At 44.8% G+C, this 17,488-nt stretch overlaps 1 protein-coding gene across 7 annotated transcripts in view; it reads right to left on the minus strand.

The window, feature by feature from the left end:
* Window positions 1–8,964, minus strand: part of SYTL2 (synaptotagmin like 2) — a 59,742-nt gene extending 50,778 nt beyond the window's left edge. For 5 of the 7 annotated variants that reach the window (XM_054188869.1, XM_054188867.1, XM_054188866.1 and 2 more), the window contains exon 1: window positions 7,598–8,110. The gene's annotated coding sequence lies outside the window, so the exon portion shown is untranslated. Of the gene's footprint in view, window positions 1–7,597; window positions 8,111–8,841 lie in introns of those variants that run through there. The other 2 variants (XM_054188865.1, XM_054188870.1) reach the window with 2 other exon arrangements.
* Between the last annotated feature and the right edge of the window lie 8,524 nt (window positions 8,965–17,488).

A 17,488-nucleotide genomic window follows, 5' to 3' on the forward strand; every position in this document is an offset into this window, starting at 1 on the left:
ATTATGGCATACAATCATTTGGCCAGTGGTTTCAGGAGGATGTGGTCTCTGGAATAAGAGGTTCATAAATTAAAGAGAAGCCTCAGAGAAACACACCTAAATTTTTCTTTTCCCTGTGACCACTGCATGTCAGACTAACTATAGATTCCACGCCATTTATTTTACACTACTCAAACTGAATTTTGAAGTAGCTTCAAAATTACAGAGATTCCAGCAAGTTAACATCAATAACATCATTAATAATAATATCATCATTATAAATTCTGAGGTTCTTCAAATCTAGTTGTATTTTCTTGCACATCATTCCATTGGCACTTTGTTGTGGTTTAATCCCCAGTAGGCACATTGTTTGAATTAATAATAGTCCACTTGCAAGGAATTCATTCTTCCAGTTCTTTTCATCAAGAGTTACACCACAAAGAATATTTTCTCAGGATCAGGGACTTGAAATATAATAATGAAGGTGGCTCAATCCTCTAGACCCCTGAAGGCAGAGCACTGTCTATTGTGTAACAATTATTCTCATCTCCCTTTACAGAGGGACTAGGCTCCCTCCAAAAGCAGAAGTGTGGAGGGCTCACAAGACCCAATCTCTCATCGTCACTTTCTCATTCTTCATGTCAGCATTCGCATTAGACGCACACAGGGTCAAGCTTAAGAGAGTGGTTTTAGGTCTTGTTTGAAAAGAGATTTAAGTAAAACCCTAAAATGTTTAAGAGAGACTTGCAGCAAACCAATTACTTGATGGGAAGTTATCTCCTGACTACACATACGCTTGTCTGGCACAGCTCTGCATTTAGTGGCTAGCTCTTTCTGAATGTTTTCCCAACTCACAAGATAGATTCAAATCCTAGGAAGGAATTTCCACAAGAAACAGCTAAAAGATTGTCCGTCCCCCCCAACCTAAAACTCAGAATGCAAGTAATTGATTAATTCCTTAAAAAGCCAGTTAAGATGCCAATCTCTTCCTTTCATTTTACAGGAAAGGTGTGCTCATCCTCTTCCATCCCACCCACTTGCCATCTTAAATGTACAGATTCAGTACTGAAGATAAAAGTAAGAAGGGGCCAAAAGCACCTGCATTCCCTTCTCACAAACTTTTATTGTAGAATGGAAAACACACCTGCTCTTCCTTTCGCCCCCAGTGTCCCACAGAGAGCATTTGCATATAGCCAGGAGCTGCTGAATCCCCATGAATTACTCTCCTTTTCTTTTCTTCCCTTGCCCCATTCTTCCAAAAAATATACCTATTCTAGCCTGAGACTTGGCATTCACTGCATTAGGCCAACAAGCATTGTTTCTTGATGGAAGTCAAACTAAAATACTCGTTATGTACTAGGAAGTCCTTGGGAAAAAATAAATAAGTAAACAAACAAACAAACCAGAAAGGCAAAACAAAGCAAGAAAAAAAAAAGAAAAACATGAAGACGAAAAGGCTGAAGTAGCAGAATTCCCCCATACAGACTGTGCTTGGAATATACTTCTCCCTGATTCATCTTAGGCTTTTATTCACTTAGATGCTTGTAGATATGAGAAATCTGAAAGGAACTTTCACAAATATATCAGAAAAAGGAATCTCTGTCCAGTTTCTAATTTTTCCTGTGCTACTGTAACTCCAAAAAGGCAACTAACCCTATATTCCCCTCCTTTTTCATTAAAAAAACATCCCAGATTCCATGAGCAGTTATAGCTCTCAGTAAATTGTAACTAGTGATTTACTTTACTTTTTCTTCCTAGGCAGGTATTCACAAAGTCTTCACTGGACTTTTAGGATGTTTTCTACATTAATTCCCTTGACATGGATGGTCAAAGAGTAGTGCTGTGGAATTGATTAAAAAAAAAAAAAACCAAACCTGTTGTTAAACATACTGGGTTTGGTTTAAGCAAATTTTATCCTTAAGCAAATCAAAGTTACAATGTTCCCAATGTAGAGGTGTTGACAAGTTTATATATTGCAGACTTCAGGGGAACTATCCTACCTCTACCCTGCTTCCTTGCTCTCCTACTATTTAGCAAGTACTTGGGTACTTTTTAGTTAGGACTGTGTCCTGGAAATTGTACCACTCAAGAATGGAAGTGTGCAAAACAGCGCGACTCATTAACAAGTATTTCCTATCAGTGGCTACTGGGAAGTGACACACTTCCTGCACCTTGGTTAGATAATCTTTTCTGTACGAAAGCAAAGCACACTAAGCCGCCGTTTACACAGCGGAGTGCTGACTCTTTGCTAGTGCAAGTTTTCTAACAAGAGGACTTTACTAAAGGCCTAGCAGTGTTGATGCAAAGAAATTCATGTTACAAACAGCAATATTGGTATATATACAAATAACAAATGGATTTGCATTCAAATACTTACTTAGACTAATGCTCACTCTGTTAAGTTATCATTAAGACATTTTGTAGAGCGGTTTCAGTCTTGGACACCAGTTGGAAGACTCTCACTTGACAGTTTCTGAAGAAACTTTGGAAAAGGTTCGTTTCAAAGCCTGTCCACACGACTTCTCTTGTAATTTTTATCCCATCATTATGGGAATCCGTTAGTCAGTATCTGTTGCATCGCTGTGAGTTTAAGAGACCCCACTCTCACTCCTCATTTGAGTCAAGATGATGAGCTAATTGAGCAAGGACAGCCACCATCACTGACAGACTGATTTTCCTCCACTACATTTGTAAAATTAGGAACCCATGGATTAACAGGCTGCCCTCTTTTATGCATCATTTTGATCTGCTCTAAAGCATTGTCACAGCCAACTGCTCACGACACTGGTGGTGGCACTTTTACTCTACAGGAGGGTGCACAATACAGCTTTGTGGTACAGGTTGAGCCAAATCGGGAGGGCAACATTTTACGTCATCTTTGCCCCACTGATCTCAGCTTCACCAGAGCCACTTTGCCTGTAGCCCAACGTAAAACCGAGGTCACGCAGAACATTGCAAAAGGCACTCCATCATTCTCAGACATGATTAACTGTGTAAGCAAGTAGCTGTGGGAAACAAAATCATTCCTTACTCACCTAAATCACTCTCATTTGTCACTGCAGCCCCCCTGCTTTTCAGCCACCAACCTTGTTACTGTAACTACAGCTCTGTTTCACTGGTTACTTAGGTGCACAAAGACCAGTGAACAAAACAAGCCCTTTGCCTGTGCTTTCTCACAAGATGACTGACTAACCACTGACCTTAGACATTCACTCGTGCAAGTTTTTAAGGTTAAAATTACCCACCTAATAACTGATGTAATCTGAAGGCTACTAAGAAAGCTTGTGTCAATTAATCCAGTCCTTGGTACGGCAACTGAGGCACACACCTATCTGAAAACAGGGCCTTAACATAGAATCCAATTACCAACAAAAATTAGGTGCCAGAGAAAAAAGAATGTTCTTTATGCAGTCATAGAAACAATAAGCAAGATAAGGGGGGAGGTGGGAAAAAAAGCACTTTGGAGAAGTTTCCAGGTAAATTAAAAATCAAAACGGTTTAAAAAAAGCTAGCCTACAGCCTGCAGACTGAACAGTCAGAACCAGGTTTCATCTCAGCCACCAAAATTAATTTAATCTTTGCAATGAAGTTTTTATTTTGGAGTTATTGTTGTTTTTTAATAGATAAATTTAAAAAAAGAGCTTACTATAGCTCCCTATTAAGGAGAAAATCACTCATTTTCCTATGCATAATGATGTTTTAATGGATAGCCCCCTAATATGAATATTCCATCTGACAACAGGTTCATTCTGGCTAAGTTGAAACCAGCCAGCAGCAACGTCAGCCCTCCTCAATGGCGATATTAAAATGCAAGAATAACAGGAAGTCTATCAGCCATGAAAACTTCACTCACAAGATTGTTTGCACTGCTGGGCTGGGCTATATCACGCAAAACACAGTCTTTTCCCCGACTGGTACCAGTTTCACTGAATACTTATGGCCAAATCCAAACAGAGCACCCGGGGACCAAAAAGCAAGATGCGCTGTGATGCAAGGAGCCTGAAAGGGCACGGTGAGAGCTAAACCCAGTTACTGCACTTGAGAAGTGAGGAGCAGGCAACAGTTTCTGTAGCAGCCTCCCGTTGCACTGGATGAGGTGTGGTGTGTGAAATCACACTGCATGGATGGGATTTGCCCTATAAATGCTGCCAAATAGCAGAGGGATAGGAAAGAGGGAGAAGGTTGCAATTGAAATTGTTTCTCAGACACAGGTAGCAAAATCAGGAGTTTAGCGTTTGCGAGGCTGGAGTTTGGAGCGTAATGCCTGTCCCTGAACAGGTATTTGGTTTTGCAGGAGTGGCTCATTCTTTAAGGGCATAGCTATGCAAGGTGTTAGCTCTCTCTTGCCCAATGGCACATACCCAGGAGGTGGCCAAAACCAGAGCCCCCAAAACCACTTAACCCAAAAGGATTCAGACTCACATCCCCTTGTTTACCAAAAATATACGACAGTCTCTTAAGGTTTCACTTAGGTCGCTTTTAACCATTCCTAGGGCTGCACTACCAAGGATTACACCACCCATCTCAGACAACGACTATTAGTTTGCAGTGATGTCACAGCCTTGCAGGCAGAAACAACACCACAGGTCTACTTTCTCTCACTCAGGCCACCACATTGCAAATCAAACTCTCTCTCCTGACTTTCCTCCTCACCCAGCCAGCCCTGCATTCCTGGCTACACAGCAGCCCAGTTCTACTAGGGCAGAGGGAACAGGAGAGTAACCTGAGGGTATTAATTTTTAATCCAGGTCTCTTAATCTCCAGACAAGTATTCTAATCACTACGAAACAAGACAAATTTAATGACATTTCCACTAATACAAATTATCCCAGGCTTGAGAAACAGAACAAACAAAACCAACCCACAACTGAGAGTTACATACTTGTGTCAATACCCAGGCGGAAAACAGGCAACCTGCAAATTAAGCACGGTCAGAAAAAAAGATCGTAACTGTTTTGGGTAGGCAGGACCAGAATAGAAGGTCAAGGGCTCACTACTTCTGGTTTTTGTTAGATTTCTGCCTAGGACTTAAACACATACCTTTTGCTTACGGTGCCTGAAGTGCAATTACACAGGATTTTTGGACCTCACCCTTAATTTTTCACAACTGATGATCTATTTTTAATGCTATTTTTTAATCACATAAGCCATTTAAATTCAGTAGAGAAGAAAAGCACATGGGTAGGTTTTAACATCTTTAGAGCTGATGGTCTAAAAGCATTTCTAACCCAGGAGTTCTTGAATACGCTGATCTGCTTCTGAAGCTCTAGTTACATGGCTGAGATTACACAGTCCATCCAGAAGTAAATCACTGTCAATTTATCAGTCAGTCAGAAACAGACTAATAGTAACACTGGGCAGGCAATTTCATGTGGAATTTACCAATGTTCAGCTTGATCCTTCTGTAGAACAAAAGCATCTGGCAATGAGTCTAGAATATTGCTGTGACAGTTACTCTGCAAATAAGCATCTCCTTTGTTCTTACTTTGATTTTTATTTATATACACACACACCCCTATTCTATACATAGAAACAGAGACAGAAATGCAGGATCTCAACTAGGAGAGAGAAAGAAAAGAAAAATTTACTTTTAAAAGATTTATACTTCTGAGGAAAAGTATAGCAAGATGGAAGAAGAAAAATTGTTGTTTGTTAATTTGGTATATTCGCACAGGATACTGAGCGGGATTCAGGTCAAAAATGTCTTGCATTATCATCTAGATAAGGAGCTATAAAATAAGAAGAGGGGAGAAGTATTCTTTTCCTCTTCACACATTATCTCTCTTCCCATTGCCACTCTCAATGCAATAAACAGAGTCAAGTTACACATAGCGAGGAAACCTTATACCATGAAGTAAAAATCTAGCACAGCCAGTTGCTGTACCCAGGTGAATTGGAATGACTTCCTACCACAAGAACAAAGCATGAATAAGTCTGCTAAAATCAGATGTCACTTGCGTTATGCCTATATAAGCTACAGAACTGGAGACTGCTAATACAGCAAAGGCAACATCACTGGTTTGACATACCATAAAGCATGAGCGTTCTGGCACTAGAATCACAGAATCATTTAGGTTGGAAAAGACCTTTAAGATCATCAAGTCCAATTGTTAACCTAACACTGCCAAGTCCACCACTAAACCATGTTCCTAAGCACCACATCTAGAACAAACTAAGGAGCCTCCTTAAATTGACTTATGAGCAACTGAAATAAGCTGACTTTAAATGCATCAGGTGATAGACTTTGAGCACCAGGAGGCTACCTATTGCTTTTAGCAGTTACCTGTTAGTCACCCATCCCAGATGAAGAGCACTCGCTGTGCAGAAAAACAAATTGTTTACAATGGTGCAAAAGAAGTCACTATTGAATGAAGACTGACTTCCATAGGCCAGAACCATCACTTTTAATGAAAGAAAAATAAAGTCAAACATTTTCCCTACTGAGAGACTACGAATTACTTTTAAGTTTCCCTGCAAATAATGTTTTCTTCGAAGGTTTTTGTTTGATGTCTGCACTATTCACCACTGGGAAAGCCAATTCCTCTCTGTCATAAGCACAAGAAACACAGTGTAAAAAAAGTGATTCCTTCAACTTCACCCCACCGTTTAGCTTCCTGGTTAAGCTTTTTTTTCTAGATACAACAGTTAAAATCTCACCTTCTGCGCAAGCATCAAAGGTTTTCTCCAATTACTAAATTGGAGCATTACTTCCACCTGGCAATCTGGCAAGTGTCTCCTGCAGAACAATGCGAGTTTACTCCAGAGAATCTATCTGTCCATGGTCTCTACCCAGTGTTTCAGAGAAAAGACAAATTCACCTTTCTGGCATTAATTTTTGGGGTCAATGAAGTGTTGTTTACTCTGGCCTTTGTCAGCATTGGTAAAACAAGAATATGGATATCTATTTCACTGAATTTTAAAAGCCTGACAGTGAAACTGATAATAAATTATTCTGGGGTGCAAGAGATGCTGTGGAAGGAAATGTCTTTAACAAGGGACAGGTCCAATGACAGCTTCAGAAAATTCAAGAATGCGCTTTGCAGCCAAAGCACAGGCCTGCTGCACCCACAAGGTAGATGCTAAGTAAGCAAAATGCTTATTATTTCCTTGCCTTACACCCAGACACAAGCATACTAAAATATGGTAATTGGTAAGAGTGAATAAGCATTTTCTAACATAATATTACTAGTAGTATTTTATTTACATACTTACACACAGCTATGTTGTTAGACATAAGTGCAAATGGACAGAGACTTGCAGTATACTTGCCCAAACAGTGCACAGGAAAACATGTGCAAATCATAACAAACTGCAAATAATAAAAAATTGTAAGATAAGTGCAAAGAATGTGTAGTGGGCAGGAAAGATGTCAGACGAAACCACAATAAACCCACAGAACAAAGAGAAGATATTTAGTTTGAAGGATTATTCTGGTTCCATCAGGCACAAGAAAGGTGCCTACCAAAACTAGGGTAGAGTCTTACTCCCCAAAATAATGTGAACTATGTCAAAGGCGGATGAAGTTACCCTGTTTTCTTCCAGGCAGGCAACAAGGTGCATAAAACACTACCAATAAGCAAAGAAAGATGGTAATTTATGAAAATCACAAAGTGCTTACTTTGATTGCAGCTTGTCTTGCTAAAGAGCTCTCAAGCACTTCTACCTTGACGACTGAGACCATCAAGAACTATAGCCATGAGCACTAAATACAGGGCACCAACTCCATGGCGTTGTAGAGTTCCAGGTTCACTACCAGTTATGGATGTGATCATTAAGAACTGTAAGGAAAATGTAGTAATAATGACTGATGGCAACTAAGAACGAATGACTGGAAATCTGTATTGTTGATGTATATTAGTTTAGTGAAGTGGTTCGATTCGTCAGTCTTTTAAATACTCCATCACAGAAATCTCCAATTGTCTGATATATGTAAACACACAGATGTTTTGTTGCAACACTTTGATTGCTTCTTCTATCCAGGAAAATTAAGTTTCTTGTCAGATCATCACGTCAAGCATGTTTTAAGTCCCCTCCCCTTACACTTTTGGGAAAGTTCAGAAATACTTGTCTTGCCACTTGACAATCTGTCCCCAGATTCAAGTGACCTTTATCCTGCAATGGAAATCTTATAAGCACCTAGAAAAGACAAAACCAGGCACGTTAGACTCCACTTCTGCAAGTCACTCCAGAGACAGCGTGGAAGATGCAATTATTTTAGTGTTTTGAAATGAAAATGTTTGCTATTTACATAAAGGTCATTAACATCTCTCAACTGAGAACTAAGCGCCCTCTTTAAATAAAGAGAGCCCTTTTATTAAAGCAGGCTTCTGCAGGAGTTCGGTGCAGGTAGGTTTGTACAGTTACTCAGCTCTCACCACCAGACAGGAGCTCCCTTGGGCAGAAGGGGGGTGTCTCAGGGCCCGGCCCCCCTCGCAGGGGGGAGGCCGCAGTTCTCCACACTGGCTCTAGAGAGGGGTTCTGAGGGAAAAATCGCCGAGAAGCGGCGCTTCCCTCCGCCTTAATAACAGGGGCTGGGCAGGGGAGACACCTGTGAGATCTCCCTCGTCCTGAGGCGAGCGGGCCCCGCGGGCTGACGGCAGCCGGAGCACTCGGGTACGGAGCAGCTGCGTGGAGCCAGGGCTCCTCAGCTGCCAATAGGCTCATCCTCGCGCTGCTCCAGCACTGCGGGCTGGTTCATACCCTTGTTTTTAAAATCTTTTTTTAATCACTCCATTAGCAAGACAACCCCACGCCCCTCCCCCACGAAGCTCCTCAGGGCAGACTCACCCTCCCCGCCGGACCCCGCCGCCCTTTCCACGGCTCCCCCAGCCCCTCTCTCTGGGCAGAAACCGCCCCACTTACCTCGCCCCGGTCGGCAGCCGCTGCTCCCCGCTCGTCTGAGGGGAAGGGAGGTGGCGAGGAGAGGCAGCCCCGGCCCGCCGCCGCCGGAGCCAATGGCGGCGCAGCCTCCCTCAGACCTGGGCGGCTCCCGGGCCCGCCCGCCGCCGCCGCAGCCCCCGCCCCGGCCCCGCTGCCGTCTGTGTCACCTGTGGCACCGAGAGGGCGTCCCGGGGGGCGGGGGGACCGGCGGGAGCCTTCGGGGGCGAGTTTGAGCGGGCGCTCCTGAGGCAGAAGCTCCCGGAGGCGGGCTGGCTCCACAGCGGAAAGTGGGTCTTTCACGTAAAGTCCAGGCAGGGGATATCAGCCTGACTTGACTGTCTTGAGGTAAAATGATCAGTATTTCACTTCAGCTGGTGATAGGCAGCCGCTTTGAGGCAAAATGATCAGTATTTCCCTTTATCTGCTGACAGGTAACCTAAGAGGCGTGACCACACGCCCCTGTTTGCAGTAAAGATACAGGCAGTGATAACAGAGGTTTTAGTCATCTATTTGTCCAGGAAGCCGCTGTAAGTGCTTTTTTTGTTTAATTAGTGCCACAAAACACACATGCCACCATTTCATAAGGATGTTTTAGCAGGCGGCAGCCAAGGCACCAAGGTGATTTCTGAAGCCTGAGTCAGCGAGGTGACAGCACCGACCCCCTGTCATGGAGAGCTGGGGCGGTGGTATTTTCCCATCTCACATGTTTTTCCCACAGTGCTTTCTTGATATTTTAATTCTGTTTTGGGGCAGATGGAGGATTTCAGTCTCCGGAGTGCCCAGGAGTGGGGCCTGCCCATGAGGCGATCGCTCCGCTCCCATTTGCAGGAGCCCAGTTTTAAATGACTTCCCCATTGTCTTCCCAGCCTGAGTCCATTCGTTCCCCAAATCCTCCATCATCAGCACTGGCTTCCTGCTAACCGTAAATCCTTGTGCTTCATCTTCTACTCAATCTTGGATATGGTGAAACAATTTAATACTTTCTAGAAAAAATGTTGTATACATGGCATTGGTATAAAGGTTTAGTAAACTATGTGTCTTTTCAATTTCATGTATTTTATACGTGTCTCTTCTTTCCCGATGGCAAAATGAGGGACTAGAGCATGCTTTATGCACTATCCAGTAAAATTCTGGCTTAAGGAGCCTTTAATGAGTCTTCCATTCAGTTCACAAGGATCAAAGTGAATTAGAGACCTTGTGAAAGCTTAAAACTTGGTTTCTGCCCGCAATAATTTTCATTCAAGCATCTCTCATCCACATATGCTGTTTATTCATCCTAATACGGCATACTAAACTGTACTTGTTCAAACCCACACTGACCTCCAGTGCAGACAAGAAACATGGCTTGGTATGTTAATTAGCGGTGGGGGCCGTTTTTACACGCTTGGTACATGGAACATATTTTTCTATTGTGTTAAATATCTCTTTTTTTCCCCTCTGACAGCAATCCCAAAGAAAAGGAAGGGTAAAACTGAACTTTTTTAGCCTAGACAGGCTGTATCTGCTGGCAGTTGTAGGTACGTCTGGCCTCTGCTGGATGGAGCCGGAACTGATGGGTCTGGTGCACCCATTGCCCAAACCGCTTACCCTTTTAATCAAGGATTTTGGACCCAGGTTTAGGGAAGAGCAGCTCCTTGCTGCTAGGAAGCTCCAGGGGGCAGAGACCTCCAGCATCGTGCCAAGTGACAGCTGCAAAACTGTGTGTGGGGTGTGTGCTGTGTCTGTTAATATATATATACGTGTTCTCTCCTACTCACATTTAGTTTAGTGATTTGTTCTTGAAATGGATTCAGATGAAATCTGTGGGATTATGTATGCAGGGGCTGTCCCAGCTCAATCCAGTTGCCAGTTCATAGCTTGAGTGTTTACAATACTGAAAATACCTGAACGGCATGCGTGGCAAGGACCCTCAGACTGATTCCTCAGGAACTCCAGATGGGAAGAGTCTGCAACCAGTATACAGCCTGTGCCCACAGTTGCATAGTGGTATTCCTTTCAGATTCAGAAGGCGGATCACCTTTTGAACTTCACCCCCTCGTTCAGCATGCCTTTCTCTCTAGCCATTATCCAAAGCAGAAAGCCAGCCATCTCATCATCTCCCTGCCTGGCTACTCCCAAGCCCAGCACAGGAGCTATCAACCCGTCAAAGGTCCCTCTTCACACACAGGAAAGAGCACAAGAGCAGGTGAGGGAGCCCCAGTAACCCCTTCAGAGACATGGTCCTTCCCAGGGGAGCCTCAGTACCTTACAGGCTGCGGGATCACTGCCTGTGGGGGTGAGACACATTGTGGGATGCAAGGGAAGAGGACTGTCAATTGCACAAGGCCTACTGTGAGATATTCAGGGGACAAGCCAAAGGCTGGGAAAAAGGAGGGATAAAGGTATTTTGGAGAGGAACAAGCATGGGAAAACAGAGGGATGGGGGATAAAAGGGGCCAGTTATATGTAATCAGGGCTGGTCAGTGTGCTTGTGTGCCCGTGCCCTGCACCTGCTGAGCATCATCTGTCCTGTCTTCTATCGAACCTCATTTCTACTTTTTTTTGGGGGTGGAGGGGAGGGAGGTCAGTGGTGATTCATTCTGCATGAATGTGTGTGTATGGCGGCACTACTTCTGAACTTTTGATGGGTCGTGTCATGGGACGGGCAAACCCTCTGCAATCTTACCGAAAGAAAGCATTTCTTGATGTCTTTAAAAAGTAAGTCTTGAAAAATCTTTTAAAAATAATTTAAAAATTCTTTTAAAATGTAACAAGAAAATGTATACCAAAGATGTAAACTGCGAAAGGAAACAGTGTGGGTAATTTAGCTGTGTATGGTGCTCTCTGTGGGAAGAAAGAGAATGGCTTGATAATAATGATCATGAAATAAAGAACAAGCGTGCACGAATAGGGCCTGATCCTTTTCTTGCTCTTTTGCTCTGAGACAAAACAAACCTAAGTTCTGTTGCCACTGAGCAGGGCATCTTTAAATTTGAGCTATTATGCAGCATTGCTTGAGGTTGCTCTCAAATGCCCAGTTGAGGAAAAGACATGAAGCTCTAATTTGCTGTTTGATGATTTCTAGGAGGGGAGAAGGAGTCTATGAATAACTGCAGTTTTCCCCAAGGACTGATCAAGACAGTTTCTGCTTTGCAATTGAAGAGAGATGCTGTCTTACGTTTAATTAGATCGTCTTTTGTCGTTAAACTAGCGGCTCTCTGATCCTTTCCACATCCACTTTTAGTCTCTAACAGTTGTCCTGTACATGCACATATTTGTAAAAAGGTGAATTTGCCATTTTAAACCTGATCAGAACACGGAGCCAAAACAAGTTCCATGTACTAGCGACATATAAAAAGTGGTTCTGGCACTTCTCATGGAAATTTCTAATCTCGCCGTGGCTTTACCCTCTCTTATCAGATTTCCAAAGTTAAAAAAAAAAGAAGAAAAAAGAAGTTTAAAGAAACATGAGAACTTCTCTTCCAGTTGTCAAGTCAATGGGACGGTTAAGTGGGAAAGTCAGCATTAGCGATGGAGTCAGAATAGGAACCAGGTCTCTGGAGTGAACTTTGCTATAAGACTTTTCTTTCAGCAGCACCTTCCGCAGCCCATCTTAGAAGGTCACTGAGAAGGAAACCACATTCTCTGCCTTGCCTCTTTTTGGCACAATGTGTGTTTCCTGGCTTTCTTTCTGGCAGCGTGCAAGGCTGAGAATTTTGGAAATACCCCAAAACAGTGAAGGCTTCTTCTCCAGTCTTAGAAGGTGTTCATAAAAGGTTTCATTTAATTTCTCTAGTTACCTAAATAAGCAACCACTCAAATGTCCCATACTGCCCCTGCCCTTCCATCAATATTGATATTTATTGAATACAGCAGGACTTGCCAGTTCAAAACCACAGAATCACAGAATGGCCGGGGTTGGAAGGGCCCTCTGGAGATCATCTAGTCCAACCCCCTGCCAGAGCAGGGTCACCCAGAGCAGGTGGCACAGGAACGCGTCCCAGCGGGTTTGGAATGTCTCCAGAGACGGAGACTCCCCCACCTCTCTGGGCAGCCTGTGCCAGGGCTCTGCCACCCTCAAAGTAAAGAAGTTCCTCCTCATGTTTAGGTGGAACTTCCTATGGTCAAGTTTGTGCCCGTTATCTCTTGTCCTGTCCCCGGGCACCACTGAAGAGAGCCTGGCCCCATCCTCCTGGCACCACACTTTAAGTATTTATAAGTGTTGATAAGATCCTCCCTCAGTCGTCTTTTTTCCAGACTGAAGAGACCGAAATCCTTCAGCCTTTCTTCATAAGAGAGATGTTCCAATCCCCTAATCATCTTTGTAGCCCTTTGCTGCACCCTTTCCAGCAGTTCCCTGTCCCTCTTGAACCGGGGAGCCCAGAACTGGACACATTACTCCCGATGCGGCCTCACCAGGGCAGAGTAGAGGGGGAAGATGACCTCCCTTGACCTGCTGGCCGAGCAGGTCCAGCAAAACCAGCCCTAGCAATACTCTGCTGCCTTACATCCTTTCTTGTGATGGGCATTTTGTCGGTGGAATACAGGACTTGTAGAGTTATGTCCTCTGTTTCTGCCTTGCTCCCAGGTCCCATATCTTTCAGAGCCTTTCCCAGGTCCTACATCTGCCTCCTCAGACTCTCTCTGGGCTTTCTGCATGGCTCAGGAGAAGGTCTTCCTGGTCCATCCTTCCTTCAGTATAGCCAGAGCTGTTTGTTTCTTCACCAGGAGCAGTCCTTCACCTCCACCCCATCTCACGCTTCACAGAGGAGCAGGACTCCCAATGCTTATGCAGTATTCAAACACCTCTTGGGGATTTCGCAATAGAAGGAACAGGGATTCCCCTTCCCTCCTCAGATCTTCCCCGGCCTTTTTCTGGGCAAACGCCCACTGAAGGTTAGGCAAAATAAAAACCAGAGTTAGAACTCCCAGAAGCGGCCCAAGGCTGCACCTCCAGACAAGGTCTTGCCAAGACACCCTGGGTCCCAAAGAAGCACCCCGGGGTTCTGTTCAATGGGCAATACCTCTTCTGTGCTGATTGCACTGGCTCTGGGGTAACACAGCCATCCAACTTTTTGTGGCCTGGCTGCCATTTCCTTGCCTGTGTGGTCTTCCTATTCCTCACTTTCCTGTGGGAGCTGCTCTTTGATGACTTCTTCCTTGCTCTGAAGGTTTTGCAGGTCTGCCCAGTTGTCCCTCGGGACTTGAGCTGATGCCTGCTGCACAGCAGGATGCTTGTCTTCCCGCAGTCAGTGGAGGGCTGAAAGGACACAGGAAGACGCATCAATGACTGTGAAATCCCAGGTCAGAACAGTCATGCCTTCCCTGGCTTCCCGAGCAGAGCAACACCTGAGAAAGCTTGAAAACTTAATGGAGCGACTCATTCTGGATGTTGTCTCCAAACACATAGAGGAACAGGAAGTTATTGGAAGTGGTCAGCATGGATTTACCAAGGGCAAATCATGCCTGACCAATCTGATAGCTTTCTATGATGTTATAACGGGTTGGCTGGATGAGGGGAGAGCCGTAGATGTCATCTACCTTGACCTTAGCAAGGCTTTTGACACTGTCTCCCATAACATCCTCATTAGGAAGCTGAGGAAGTATGGGCTAGACGAGGTGACAGTGAGGTGGATCGAGAGCTGGCTGAGTGACAGAACCCAGAGGGTTGTGATCAGCAGCAGTCCAGTTGGAGGCCTGTAACGAGTGGTGTCCCTCAGGGGTCAATACTTGGACCAATTTTGTTCAATATATTCATTAATGACCTAGATGAGGGGACAGAGTGTATCCTCAGCAAGTTTGCTGATGATACCAAGCTGGGAGGGGTGGCCGACACTCCAGAGGGCCGTGCTGCCATCCAGCGTGACCTGGACAGGCTGGAGAGCTGGGCAGAGAAGAACCTAATGAGGTTCAACAAAAGCAAGTGTAGGGTCCTGCACCTGGGAAGGAAGAATGCCAAACACCAGTATATGTTAGGGGCGGACATGCTGGGAAGCAGCTCTGAGGAGAAGGACCTGGGGGTCCTGGTAGACAGCAAATTATCCATGAGCCAGCAGTGTGCCCTTGTCGCCAAGAAGGCCAATGGCATCCTGGGCTGCATAGGGAAGACTGTGGCCAGTAGGTCAAGGGAGGTCATTCTCCCCCTCTACTCTGCACTGGTGAGGCCACAACTGGAGTACTGTGTCCAGTTTTGGGCTCCCCAGTTCAAGAGGGACAGGGAACTACTGGAGCGAGTCCAGCGTAGGGCAACCAAGATGATTATGGGACTGGAGCACCTCCCTTATGAGGAAAGGCTGAAAGAGCTGGGACTCTTTAGCCTGGAGAAGAGAAGGTTGAGGGGGGACCTGATTAATGTTTACAAGTATCTAAAGGGTGGGTTTAAGGAGGACGGAGCCAGGCTCTTTTCAATGGTTCCCAGCGACAGGACAAGGGGCAATGGGCACAAGCTAGAACATAGGAAGTTCCGTTCAAATACACGGAAAAACTTCTTTACGGTGAGGGTGACAGAGCACTGGAACAGGCTGCCCAGGGAGGGTGTGGAGTCCCCTTCTCTGGAGATTTTCAAGACCCGCCTGGATGCAGCCCTGAGGGATGGGCTTTAGGCAATCCTGCTCTAGCAGGGGAGTTGGACTAGATGATCTCTAGAGGTCCCTTCCAACTCTGAAGATTCCGTGATTCTGTGATTCCGTGATTCCGTGAAAACCTTCCCTGGGATCAGCCTTATACCCAGGCTGAGGTTTGGGACAGGGCATCAGAGAAAAGAGGCAGCGCAGGACAGCAGAAGGTGGTAACATCTTTCCCCGGCCAAGGAGACAACATAAAGGAGGAGGGGCAGTTTTAACCTACATCATATCTTCAGAAGACTCATACCCTGTTCTGTCAGACAGGACGTTTGGCCATACGCATGCCCCCAGTACTCCTTGTGAAGAAGGAGGCCCATCAAAGCCACCACAGCCCTGATTATGGCCTGACTGAGCTGAAGTTTGCTCCAACTGAACTTTGCTGAACGCAGCATCCCCCAGACACAAGCTGCCTTTTCCCAAAGAGAAGGATTTCCCTTCTTCCTCTGGAGAAAAAGGGCTTGCTTGAGAGGAGAGGGAATATTTATCTTCTTTTTGTACCTACAACCCTTCTGACTGAAAGGCCACTGGGATTCAGCTGGTTTTTAGCAGGAGTTCTCCATGCCCAGTTCATGAGAGAGGTGGCATTTCCATCCTCTTTAGCAGCACCAACCTTCCAGCTCCAGGCATTTTCGTAGATGAGCTGCTTCTTCCCAAAGCAATTCTGACATGCCATCGTCACACAGAAGGGCAGGTGAGCTCCAGCATCACAGCTAATGCTGAAGGTCCAACAGAAGCAGCAACTCTCACCACTTTTTCACAGTCCAGCTGCTTTCTGACCACGTAGCAGAACAAAGGGTAAATCTTGCCACAGAACTCGGCTTCCCCCATTGGAGGGAAGGAGTATTTTTCCCAGTCTTGGAAGCTGAGATTTACACTTTTTGACTACCTTTCCAGAACTGCATCAAAAGAAGAGGGGGAAAGGTCCCTATGTAAAGTGTGTGCCAGTGAGAGTATCTTGAATTATCATTTTATGGAGCAGATCTTCCTGAACCCATGTTCAAGCTTGTTAACAGAGGGTCAAAGAAGAGCTGAAAGCACTGCCTGATCCCAGCAAACACTGTTAACAGGCAAAATAGGGACTCAAACTTATCATAATATTTTCTTTTTCTGGATGTAAGACAAGACTTTCTAAAAGATGTATTGTCTGCCCACGCCAATAGAAAAAGGCAAAGGATTCCCACAGCCAAGTTTAAGCACTGTTACTTTTTGGCTTAGCGAGATTTAAATATGTCCACGTTAAAGATCTTGTGCTACAAAGTGCGAAGGTCAAGACTGTGTTTATCTTTGCCAGCTGATTTTAGACACTGTTCTTTCTTTTTCCCTGCCTTCTGTTCAATGCCTGGCTTTTGTGACAGCTGTCTGCCGTGTCCTGAAAGCATCATTCAACCCATAATATAGGAGAAGGAAAATAAAAGTCACTAATTTTTTTATTATTTGTTTTTGGTTGGTTGGTTGGTTGGTTTTGCTTTCTCATCTAAACAGTTATGTGGGGCCACTGAATGGACATAAACAGCATCTTCCTACTGTCTTCAGTAGAGATGCATTGCAAATAGTGATCTCTGCCTGTAGGACTAAAAGTGTTTTGTCCTTGCTTTAATGAACATGCCTTAATTACAGAGACTGCTGTACTACGTCAAACAGGACATGTCGTAGGATAACATAAGCTCCCACAGGGCTGGCCAAAACCTCTCAACAAAGCAGGTAAATGCGAATTTCACCCAAGAAGGAGAACAAAGGTATTTATTATAGGGAGTCACAATTTATTTCTGTGGTAGACTGTGGCTCCCAGGATTACATGGCTCAGGCACTGATGTCCTATGAAGGAGGATGACATACAGAGCCCATCCAAAACCAGTGGAGGTCCACTGGCCAACAAGAGAGAAGCAGAAGCGTCCAGACCTTCTTTCCATCTTCTTATGCCCTGTCCCCACTGCTGGGGCATGGCTTTTTGCACGACACTGGTCTATGGGGCAGAGGGGGCTGCAGGCAGTTGTGTACGGTTCCCTGTTACAAGGGTGGAGGACCTT

This window comes from Rissa tridactyla, chromosome 1, assembly GCF_028500815.1.
Source record: "Rissa tridactyla isolate bRisTri1 chromosome 1, bRisTri1.patW.cur.20221130, whole genome shotgun sequence".
In the NCBI taxonomy this organism is placed as follows: Eukaryota; Metazoa; Chordata; class Aves; order Charadriiformes; family Laridae; genus Rissa; species Rissa tridactyla.